The 12,099-nt window shown below is 39.3% G+C and overlaps 2 pseudogenes; both read left to right on the top strand.

Annotated features, from left to right (window-relative positions):
* Window positions 1–4,807: 4,807 nt before the first annotated feature.
* On the top strand, window positions 4,808–5,716 carry LOC125917907 (RING finger protein 121-like; annotated as a pseudogene).
* Window positions 5,717–6,300: 584 nt separating this feature from the next.
* LOC125917906 (40S ribosomal protein S2-like) lies at window positions 6,301–7,413 on the top strand (annotated as a pseudogene).
* Window positions 7,414–12,099: the final 4,686 nt, after the last annotated feature.

Raw genomic sequence — 12,099 nt, 5'->3', positions numbered from 1 at the left:
CAAGTAACAACAGGTTTTGGCAAGGATGTGAAGTACATTCCTGCACTGTTGGTGGGAATGCAAATTGGTGCACCACTCTAGAAAACAGTATGGAGGTTTCTCAAAAAGTTAAAAGTAGAACTACCCTATGATCCAGCAATTGCACTACTAGCATTTACCCAAAGAATAGAAAAAACACTAATTCAAAGGGATACATGCACCCCAATGTTTACAGCAACATTATCTATATTAGCCAAATCATAGAAACAGCCCAAGTGTCCATCGACTGGTGAATGGGTAAAGAAGATGCAGTATGTATGCGCATACATACATACACACATACACACACACGGATTATTCAACCTTAAAAAAAATGAAATCTTGCCATTTGCAACTACATGGATGGAACTAGAGAGTATTATGCTAAGCAAAATAAGTCAGTCAAAGAAACACAAATACCATATGATTTCACTCAAATGTGGAATTTAAGAAACAAAAAATATGAGCAAAAGGAAAAAAAAAAAAGAGAGAAAATCCAAGAAACAGACTCTTAACTATAGAGAACAAACTGGTGATTACCTGAGGGCAGGTGGGCAGGGGCATGGGTATTAAGGAGTGTACTTGTGATGAGTACCGGGTACTGTATGTAAGTGTTGAGTCACTACACTGGACACCTAAAACTAATATTACACTGTATATTAACAACTAGAATTTAAATACAAACTTAAAAAATAATATTATTTTTTTATTTCTCTTTATAAAACTGCTATGGGCTGAAATGTGTCCCCCCAAAATTCATATGTTGAAGTCCATTATGCTCACTGACTATGCACATAGCATCATTTACGAAGCATCTGTTGTAATATTTCTCCAGTGGATCAAGTAGTCCTTTTATTGTTGTAGGGGTTCTCTGTACAGTCTGGATACAAGTACTTTACAGATAAATGTTTATTATTTTCTCTATCTGTTAATGGTGCTAAAATTTTTTTTTGTTGTGATGGATTTTAATCTACAGTGCTTTTTTTAAAAAAAATACTTGTGCTTTTTGTAGCCTACCAAAGAAAGCTTTGCTATTCTCTACCTTTTCTCCTAGAAGTTTAATGGCTGAACTTTTACATTTTGATCTATGATCCATCTTAACTTTTATGTATGTGAGATAGGGGGTCAAGGTGACTTTATTTATATGAATATTCAATTGCTCTGGCATTATTTATTTAAAAGCCTTTGTTTTACCCCATTGGATTGCTTTCTTCATCAAAAATAATTTTCAGCTCTCTCTTCTGTTCCACTGAGCTATCTGTATATCTTTAGCCACTATCTGTAGATCATTTATACTATCGCTATCTTGATTACTTCAGGTAGTATAAGCCATCCACTTTGTAATTCTTCAACACTGCTCTACAAGTTTCACAATCAACTTGTCAATTTCCCCCTGAAGGGAAAAGGCCTGCTAAAATAATGACGTAGCCACACTAAGTGGGTGGGAGAGGCAGTGGTGCAGTCTTGCCATAAACCTGACCCCAGTGCAGCAAACCATAATTGGGAGGGAACTAAGAAACCCAAAGCTTCTCCCTGAGGAGCCAGTGGTTCATATCCCACATCAGGTACCCCAACTCTTCAGACTTGCATCTGAGAGATGATAAAACGTGGCTCTGACAAACAACTGGACTTGGATCCACAAGACCGACAGAGCTGTACCAAACTGAGAAACATCTCCTAAAGTGCTCATGCTCAGACTCACTCACCCCACCACCCAGCCCAGACACAGCTGTTTGAAAAGCACCCAGACCCGATGTCAAAGAAATACATTTGCTAATCTTTGAGTGTCATCTGAGGGGCTGGGGCCTACTGGGATACTCTCAAAATAGGGAAGTGCTGCTGCTGGGTGCCATTTTTAAGTACTCCCTCAACCCTGCTATAAAGCAAAGTTCCTTTCTTATTTTTTTAACACTAGAATTTTTTTGTTCGTGGTGAGTGCCATTTTAAACCTCCAACAAGTAGTTGTTGCTCTACTTGTGCTCTCTCTACTTGTTGCTCATCTGTGTGCTCTCCCTCCACCTTGCGAAAGCCATTAGGAGCCATTTTTCTTTTTCCTTAGAGGGTACCATCTTAGCACACTCACTCTTCCACTCTCTGCAGCACTACTATCTCCTGAAGGGGAGTTTTTACACACATCTGGTGCCTCAGTTTTTGTAGTTGCACCCCAGGGGTGCTCCTTGATAGCCTGGCTCTTATGGTCAAGGAGGTTTGTGTTCCTAGATCCCAAGGCACTCTACAATTGGAGGCAGTTCTTGGTAGAATACTACCCTGAGGGCTCTGCACACATAGCAGAGTAAAACACACACTAGTGTTTCTGAGAAAGTGGTCTATTTGCTTGTCCAGGAGCTTTGGCTTGAGGGACAGGTTTCTGGTCTAATATACATGTAGGTCCCTATAGACATGCTTTCAGGAAACAAAAGCCATTGGGTACAATCTTTGTATTCTCCCTCTGCCTTGCTCTAGCTTACTGGTATCTCTCAGATACCAGCTTCTCGGAGAGAAGCTTATATTCTTGTCTGGCACCTTTACAGCTGCTGCCTGGGAATATGTCTACATCACCTGCTTCAAGTGGCCAATGGGGCTTATGTTCACAGGTTTCATAAGACTATAACCAATGGTGAAAGAGTTCTTAAACAGCTCAGGGCACAGCAAGAGGCAACAGACCCAGGAGCTAAGTCCATCTATGAAAGAGGCCTATAAGCATATCATCAGAGCTGCAGCCTGAGGGACAGGCTGCTAATTAAACACACATCTAAGGGCTGACTGCAAACCTTACCAGATATCTCAGAAGGCAGGTGCTATATTCATGCTCGCCTTCTGTTGCAATCCAGAGCAACAGTCTCTTAGAAGGGAGCTCTTACATGTGTTTGTGTCCCACTTCTTGTATCTGGTGTCCCGGTGTTTATGGCTGCCACACAGGGCAGGGCCCTTGAATGCTTGGCTCTGGTCAGGCTCTGACTCTGGCCGGGGGGGCCCTTTATTCCTGAGTCTCATGGGACTTTTAACAATTTGAGGGGCAGTTCTTGGCAGGGTGCCAACCCACAGGGCACTGTATAAACAATAGAATAAAACCCCCAGTCTGTTAAAAGAGACCTATTTGCTTGTCCTGGTGCTTTAGACTGATGAACAAATTCAAGGTTGACATACATCTAGAGGATACGGACTCAAACAGAACATAAGTAGGTGGACACCATCATTCGGCCCTCCCTCTCCCTCACTACAGCTTGCCAGTATCTCCCCAAAGGAAGCTTATACACTAGCCTGGAGTATTGAGTTTTACAACTGCTATCTAGAGGACTACTATAGATCTCCTGCTCTGGTGGCCAGGAAGGCTTACACTTGTGGTCCCTCAGAACTGTCTATATTTGCATACTTGAAAAGCTCCTGCCTAAAGATCTGGCTTCCAATCAGCCTGGATTTTGTGCTAGCTGAGATATTCCCCTATGGGAACTGACCAGTCTTGGCACATCCTGAGTAACTTATTAAAAATAAGTTAGGCTGGGGGCACCTGGTTGGCTCAGGCAGTTGAGCATCTGACTCTTGAGCATCTCAGCTCTGGTCTTGATTTCAGCATCATGAGTTCAAGCTTAGTGTTGGATTCTGTGCTGGGCATGAAGCGTATAAAAAATTAAAAAATCAATAAAATAAATTAGGCTGTTTGGACAATCATAAAAAAATCAAGAGACAACAAAGGACTAGGATAAGGTTGAATGTCAAAGTTCATTTCCTACAAGAGACCATTCCTTCAAGACTGGGAGAGGTGACTGTTTCAGCTAATACACAGCAAAATGAAGAAACAGGAATGTGTTGTAAGTGAAAAATTAAGATAAAGCCTCAGAAAAGAATCCTTATGAAACAGAGGTAGGTAAGTTACCTGATAAAGAATTCAAAGTAATAATCATAAAGATACTTACTGAACTTGGGAGAAGAATAAACACTTTTTTGAAGTCAGAATGTCAAAAAAAGCGTTAGAAAATATAAGAAAGAACCAAACGAAAGTCAAAAAAAATGCACCAGAGGGGTTCAGCAGCAGACTGAATAAAGCAGAGGAATCAACTGAACTCAAGACAGGGCACTGGAGATCACCCAATCAGAGCAGCAAAAAGAGAATGAAAAAAAGTGAAGACAGCCTCAGGAAGTAATTGGAAAACAGACTAACATTCACATTATATCTGTTGCAGAAGGAGATGACAGAGAAAAGGGTAGAAAACTTATTTGAAGAAATAATGGCTGAAAATTTCCCTAGCCCAGAGAAGGAAAGAGACATCTTGGTCCAGAAAGCCCAGAAAGTTCCAAATAAGATGAACCCAAAGAGATCCACACCAAGACACTTTATAATTAAAATGTCAAAAGTTAAAGACAGGGAGAGAGATAATCTTAAAAGCAGCAAGAGAAAACTATAAGTACAAAAAAACTAAAACAAAAACAAAACACAACCCAGACTATAAGCAGATTTTTCAGCAGAAACTATTCAAGCCAGATATATTCAAAGTGCTGAAAGGAAATAAACTTCCAAGCAAAACACTCTACCAGTAAAATCATCATTCAGAATTGGAGAGATAAAGAGTTTCCCAGACAAAGAAAACCTAAAAGACTTAATCTAAACCAGCATTACAATAAATGTTAACAGGACTTTTTTAAGCTGAAAATAAAAAGTGCAAATTCAAAACAAGAAAATATATGAAATCAACCTTGGGGTTGTCTGTACCAGCAGTTCTCAGGTGGCTTGGAAGGCGACAAAAGCTGTGACAGCAGAGAACAAGATCCATATCATTAGGAACCTCCACCTATGCAGTTTCACTGTGAAATAGAAGGGGAAAAACCCACATCTGAAAAAGGGTCACCATTTAGCAGGAGCAAAAGTGTTTGTTTCCACTGCACCAGGAGCAGCTGGGCCACCACCAAAGTAGCCATGAGGATGAGGATCATTTCAGTGTGCATGGCTTCATGGCCACAGTACTCGGTATACACACATGTGTGCTCAATCCTCCACTGCTCCTCTGGGGAGAGGTCTGACATATCAACCTCTTCCAGCTCCCGTTCCCCGGCAACACTCCTCCAACCTCAACCTCCAACACTGCCACCATCTTCATTGCTAGTACAGACAACTCCAAGGTTAGTTTGTAAGCGGTTCCTATTAATCTATAAAAGCAGCTATACCGCCATCATTGTTGGCTATGTGGCTTCATGTTTACCCTCTTTGATCTCAACTTATTATTCAAAATCAAATCAGAAGATGCCATGGACTTTGGCATTTCTCTCCTCTTCAGTGGCCACTACTATGGGGTACTTGAAGAAGACTCTGCAGAAACATGTTCAGATTACATGGCATCTACCGTAGGGTTCTATAGTGAGTTGGGCATGCCTATTAAACACCTCTCTGACAGCGTATGTGCCGTGTGTGGGCAGCAGATCTTTGTGGATGTCAGTGAAGAATGTGTCATCAAGAACATATATAAGCTGTCTTGCAATCACGTATTCCAGGAGTTCTGCATCCTTGGCTGGTGCATTATGGGAAATAAGCAGACATGTCCCACTGCAAAGAGAAGGTGAACCTCAAAAGGATGTTCAGCACCCACTGGGAGAGGCCTCACATCATGTATGGGCAACTGCTGGATTGGCTTCAATACTTGGTAGCCTGGTAGCCTGTCATCATTGGCCTGGTGTAGCCATCAACTACATCCTGGGCATGGAATAGTCATGAAGACAAGCATCCATCCACTATGGACCTCAGGGCACTCTCCTTCCTGCCCTCCAAGATGTCCTGGGTAGGAAAGATGCAAAGGCACTTGGGCCGCTCAGGACCCCTCCAGCTATGTCCAGGCTGGGGAGGGAGATGATGGAGAGCCAGCCAGTGGGGCTGTCAGCAGTGGGAGCTTTTTAAAAGAAAACTATTTTGATAAATTAAAAAAAAAGAAAGAAAGAAAAGATATGAAAGTATAACTCTCATTAGTAAAGGTAAACACATGGTAAAAATGGTGGATTTATCACTCATAAAGCTAACATAAAGGTTAAAAGGCAAAAGTAGTAAAAATAACTATAATGAGTAGTTAAGGAATACACAAGATAAAAGTATGTAAAATGTGACATCAAAACCATAAAACATGGGGTAGAGGAAGTAAAAATGAGGAGTTTTCGAATGCATTTAAACTTAAGTTATCAACTTAAAATACAGTTACAAATGGAGGTTAATATACTAAGCCTCATGGGAACCACCAAACAAAAATCTATAGTTGATTTCCAAAAAACTGTGAGAAAGGAGATTCTTCTCCAAGCAAACAAATGGCAGATGATGTCAGTGCTCTAAAAGGGGCTAGGGGCCCTGGAATGGGAGGTCGCAGTGGCTTCCATGGAAGTTTCAGCTGCAGCAACTGGACCAGGGACGAGGCCATGGAACTCACAGAGGACGAGGAGTGGTTGCTCATCACCAACCTGGGCCACCTGGTCACAAACATGAAGACTGAGTCCCTGGAGGAGATCTATCTCTTCTCCCTGCCCATCAAGGAATCTGAGATCATTATCTTCCTGGGGACATCCCTTAAGGTTGAATTTTGAAGATTCTGCCCATGCAAAAGCAGACTCCTGCCAGTAAGCAGACTAGGTTCTAGGCATTTGCTGCCATCAGAGATTATAATGGACACATTGAGCTGGATGTTAAGTGCTCTAAGGAGGTAGCTACTGCCATCTGTAGGGCCATCATCCCGGTCAAGTGATCCAACATCCTCATGCAGCAAGGCTACTGGGGGAACAAGACCCGCAATCCCGCACTATCCCATGCAAGGTGACTGGCCGCTGTGGCTTTGTGCTGGTGCACCTCAGCCCTGACCCCAGAGGCACTGGTATTGTCTCAGCCCATGCCCAAGAAGCTACTGATGATGGCTGGTATTGACAACTGCTACATCCTGGCCAGAGGCTACACTGCCACTCTGGGCAACTTCACCAAGGCCACTTTTGATGCCATTTCCAAGACCTACTGCTAGCTCACTCCTGACCTCTGGAAAGAGGCTGTGTTCACCAAGTCTCCCTATCAATAAGGAATTCACTGACCAGCTTGTAAAGACCCATACTAGAGTCTCCATGCAGAGGACCCAGGCTCCAGCTGTGGCAACCAAACAGTTTTGTGAGAAAAGAATCTAAGCATACCACTAACAAAATTACAAACCACAAAGGAAAAAACCAAGAGAAGAAAGGAACAGAAAAAGAGAAACTACAAAACAGCTAGAAAACAATGAACAAAATGGCAATAAGCACATACCCATCATAATTACTTTAAATACAAATGGGCTAAATTCTACAATCAAAAGACAAGAGTGGCTAAATGGGTTAAAAGCGGGGAGGGGGGCACCTCTATATACTGCCTACAAGAGACTCATTTCAGATAAGGACATACACAGACTGAAAGTAAAGGGATTAAAAAGATATTCCATGTAAATGGAAACAAAATGAAAGCTGGAGTAACTATCCTTAGATAAAATAGACTTTAAAGCAAAGATTATAATAAAAAAATAAACAAAAAGGCATTAGATAATGGGAGAGGGATCTATCCATAAAAAAGATGTCACGTTTGTAAATATTTGTGCACCCAAACTAGAAGCATCTAAATATATAAAGCAAGTATTAATAGACCTAAAGGGAGAAACAGACAGCAATTCATTAATAGTATGGAACTTTCATACCTGATTTTTATAACAGATCATCCAGACAGATCAATAAGGAAACACTGGACTTACACAACACATTTACCAGATTAACTGAACAGATATATACAGAATATTCTATCCAGGGCAGCAGAATACACATTCTTCTCAAGTGCATTTGGAACAACCTCCAGAATAGATCATATTTTAGGCCACAAAACAAGTTCTACTAAATTTAAGAAGATTGAAATTATATCAATCATTTTTTTCCAACCACAATAGTATGAAACTAAAAATCAGTTACAAAAAGAAAACTGGAAAATTGACAAATATGTGGATATTACAACATTCTACTGAACAACGAATGGGTCAATGAAGAAATTAAAGGAGAAATAATAAGATACCTCGAGACAACTGAAAATGGAAATACAACGTACCAAAACTTATGGGATATAGCAAAAGTAGTTCAAAGAAAGTTCACAGAGATAAATACTAATCTCAAGAAAGATGAAAAATCTAAAATAAACAACCTAACATTACACTTTATGGAACCAGAAAAATAAGAACAAGTTAGGTGCAAAGTTAGTAGAAGAAAGGAAACAACAGAGTGGATAGAAGTTAAATAGATATGATCAATGAAACTAAGAGCTGGTTCTGTGAAAAGATAAATAAAATTGGCAAACCTTTAGCAAAACTCAGCAACAAAAAAAAAAAAAAAAAAAAAAGAAGAGGACTCAAACTCAGAAGTTACAACTAAATACAAACAAGCACAAACTACTACAAGGAACAATTATATGCCAACAAATTTTACAACCTAGAAGAAATGGATAAATTCCTAGAAAAACATTCAACCATCCAAGACTGAATCATGAAGAAATAAAAAATTTTAACAGACTGATTACTAGTAAAGAGATTGAATCAGTAATCAAAAATCTCCCAACAAACAAAAGTCCAAGACCAGATGCCTTCACTGGTAAATTCTACCAAATATTTCTCAAACTCTTTCAAAAAAATAGAAGTGATAGGTATACTTTCAAACTCATTTTACACAGTCAGTATTACCCTGATACAAACACTACACAAGAATACCACAAGACAGTTATAGGACAACATCCCTAATGAATGTAGATGCAAAAATTCTCAGTAAAATATTAGCAAACCAAATTCAACAATACATTAAAGTTCTCATTCACTACAATCAAGTGGGTATTGTTTCAGGGATGCAAGGTGGTTCAACATCTACTAATTAATCAACATGATATATCATATAAACAAAAGAAAACAAAAATCCTATGATCATCTCAAAAGATGTAGAAATAACATGACAGAATTCAACATCCATTTATGATAAAAATAATAAAGTGGGTATATGTTATGTACCTGAACATAATGAAGGCTGTATGACAAGCCCTACTAACATCATACTCAATAGTGAAAAGCTGAGGGGCGCCTGGGTGGCTCAGTTGGTTAAGCGGCTGACTTCGGGTCAGGCCATGATCTCGCGGTCCGTGAGTTCGAGCCCCGCGTTGGGCTCTGTGCTGACAGATCAGAGCCTGGAGCCTGTTTCAGATTCTGTATCTCCTTCTCTCTGACCCTCCCCCTGTTCATGCTCTGTCTCTCCCTGTCTCAAAAATAAATAAACATTAAAAAAAATTTTTTTTAAATAGTCATAAAATTAATTGCTGGGCTTGAAAAAAGCATAAAAGACAGCAGAGAATCTATTGCTACAGAGATCAAGGGACTAAAAAATAGTGATGAAGAATTAAAAAATGCTGTAAATGAGATGCAAAATAAAATGGAGGCTGCCATAGCATGGATTGAAGAGGGAGAGGAGAGAATAGGTGAATTAGAAGATAAAATCATGGAAAAAGAGGAAGCTGAGAAAAAGAGAGATAAAAAAATCCAGGAGTATGAAGGGAGAATTAGAGAACTAAGTGATGCAATCAAACGGAACAATATCTGTATCATAGGAATTCTAGAAGAAGAGAGACCAGGGGCTGAAGGTATAATCAAAACAGTATAGTGTTGACTTAAAAACAGACACATGGATGAAGAGACCACATCAGAGAGAGCCCAGAATTAGACCCAGGTATATGTGGTCAACTAATCAATTAACTTACAACAAAAATGTCAAGAATATAGAACAGGGAAAGGATAGACATTCCCTTCAATAAATGATTGTGGGGAAATGACCACCACATGCAAAAGAATGAAATTAGACCTACAATCTTACATCATACACAAAAATCAACTCAAAATGGATTAAAAACTTGAATGTGAGACCTGAAACTGTAAGACTCCTAGAAGAAAACAAACATGGTACACTATTCGATACTGGTCTTGGCCTTTGAGTTTTTGGATCTGACTGTAAGAGTAAAGGCAACAAAAGCAAAAATGAACAGGTACAACTGTATCATGCTAAAAATCATCTGCACAGCAAAGGAAACCATCCATAAAATGAAAAGGCAATACACTAAGTGGTAAATCCCGTATTTCATAAAGGTTAATATCCAAACATATAAAGAATTCATACAACTCAATAGTAGAAAAACAACCTGACTAAAAACTGAGCATTTTTCCAAAGAACATACTGATGGCCAAGAGACACATGAAAAGATGCTCATCATCACTCATTATCAGGGAAATACACATCAAAACCACAATGAGGTATCACCTCATACCTGTTAGAATGGCTATAATCAATACAAACAATAAGAAGTACAGTAAAATCTTGGTTTGCAAGCATACTTTGTTCCAGAAACATGCCTCTAATAAAGCACTTATATACCAAAGCAATTTCCCCCTAAGAACTCAGATGATTCAATCTACAGCCCAAAAATATTCATATAAAAATGATTACAATACTGTAATACAAAATAAAAAACAAAATACAAAATATAAAGGAAAATAAACAAATTAGCCTGCACTTACCTTTAAAAACTTTCGTGGGTGGTGTGAGGGAGACAAAAGAGGTGGATTATTGTGTAGGACAACTTTCACTAACAGAATCACTGCTATCTATTGGCTTGATGGAAACTTTTTCTTTTCATGTAACTTTAACAAGGAACCTATTCAATGATACTTCCTTTTGCCTCCTTTTGAAGATTTCGTGTAAATGTAACATAGCATTGTCATTAAACAGATTCATCATTCACACTTCTACGGCCTTATTTGGGTGGTGCTTTTCTACAAAATTTTGCACTGTTTCCCACATTTTATACATCTCCCTAATCTCATTTGAAGTGAGGGATTCGTCTGCCTTCTTCTCTTCCTCTTCTGTAGACTAGATGCAGACGTAGACTTCTTATAAAATCTTATAATTTTGGCTGCTCACATACATCATTTGTACTTCTCAATGATTTCCTTATTAACTTCCACCATAATCATCTCCTTCTTCCGCCTTTCTTTTCAACCTTTTTCTGCATGGGGGCCATTGTATATGCTCACATGCATGTTGACTACAATGCAGTATTAATAAACTCTTGTCATATACTGTACTTAATGTAACTGGCAATAAGGCAGCAGAGGAAAGGGTCTACATCTGCAGGCAGCCTGACCTAGAATGAAGCAGAGCATTCCTAAGCTTACTCTTGTACACAAAAGTAAGGGGCTACCCATAAGTGCTTTGAAGTGACAAAAAACACACTAGTACCAGTTGTGGGTACCTTCCAACGTTGTGAAAAACCACTGATTTCTGCCAAACACTGCAGCCTGAGACTGAGCATCCAAGCATGGGAGACGATCACCCACAATCCCTCAGTGAGAAAGAGAGAAGAACCACTGGCTCAGTTGTGATCATGTAAAATTCGGTGTCATCTACTACTCATGTTTCAAGACTTGCTTGTTTATCAAGTTAAAATTTATTAGAAATGTTTGATCATCTTGCAAAACACTTGCAGGACAAGTTACTTGCAACCCAAGGTTTTACAGTATTGTCAAGAACGTGTAAAAAAAGGAAAGAAACCCTTGTGCACTGTTGGCGAGAATCCAAATTGGTACAGGCACTATGGAAAACAGTATGGAAGTTCCTCAAAAAATTAAAAACAGATCACCACATGGTCCAGAAATTCCACTCTTGGGTATTTATGTGAAGAAAACAAAAACCACTAATTGGAAAAAATATATGCCACCCCAACTTTCACTGCATCGTTATTTTCAGCAGACAAAATATGGATGCAATCTATCCATCAACAGATGAATGGATAAAGATGTGGTATGTATATACAATGGAATAGTGTTCACAAAAAAAGGAAATCCTGTTATTTGTGACAACATGGATGGACTGTGAGGCCATTATGTTAAGTGAAACAAAGAGAGAAAGACAAATACTAAGTCTTCTATGTGGAATTTTAAAAAACAAAAAACATCATCAAGCTCACAGATACAAAGAATAGGCTGGTGGTTGCCACAGGCAGCACTTTGGGTGGGAAAAAGCAGTAAAGGT

This window comes from Panthera uncia, unplaced genomic scaffold, assembly GCF_023721935.1.
Source record: "Panthera uncia isolate 11264 unplaced genomic scaffold, Puncia_PCG_1.0 HiC_scaffold_289, whole genome shotgun sequence".
NCBI classification, from domain to species: Eukaryota; Metazoa; Chordata; class Mammalia; order Carnivora; family Felidae; genus Panthera; species Panthera uncia.
This window is presented reverse-complemented; position numbering and strand designations above follow the sequence as displayed.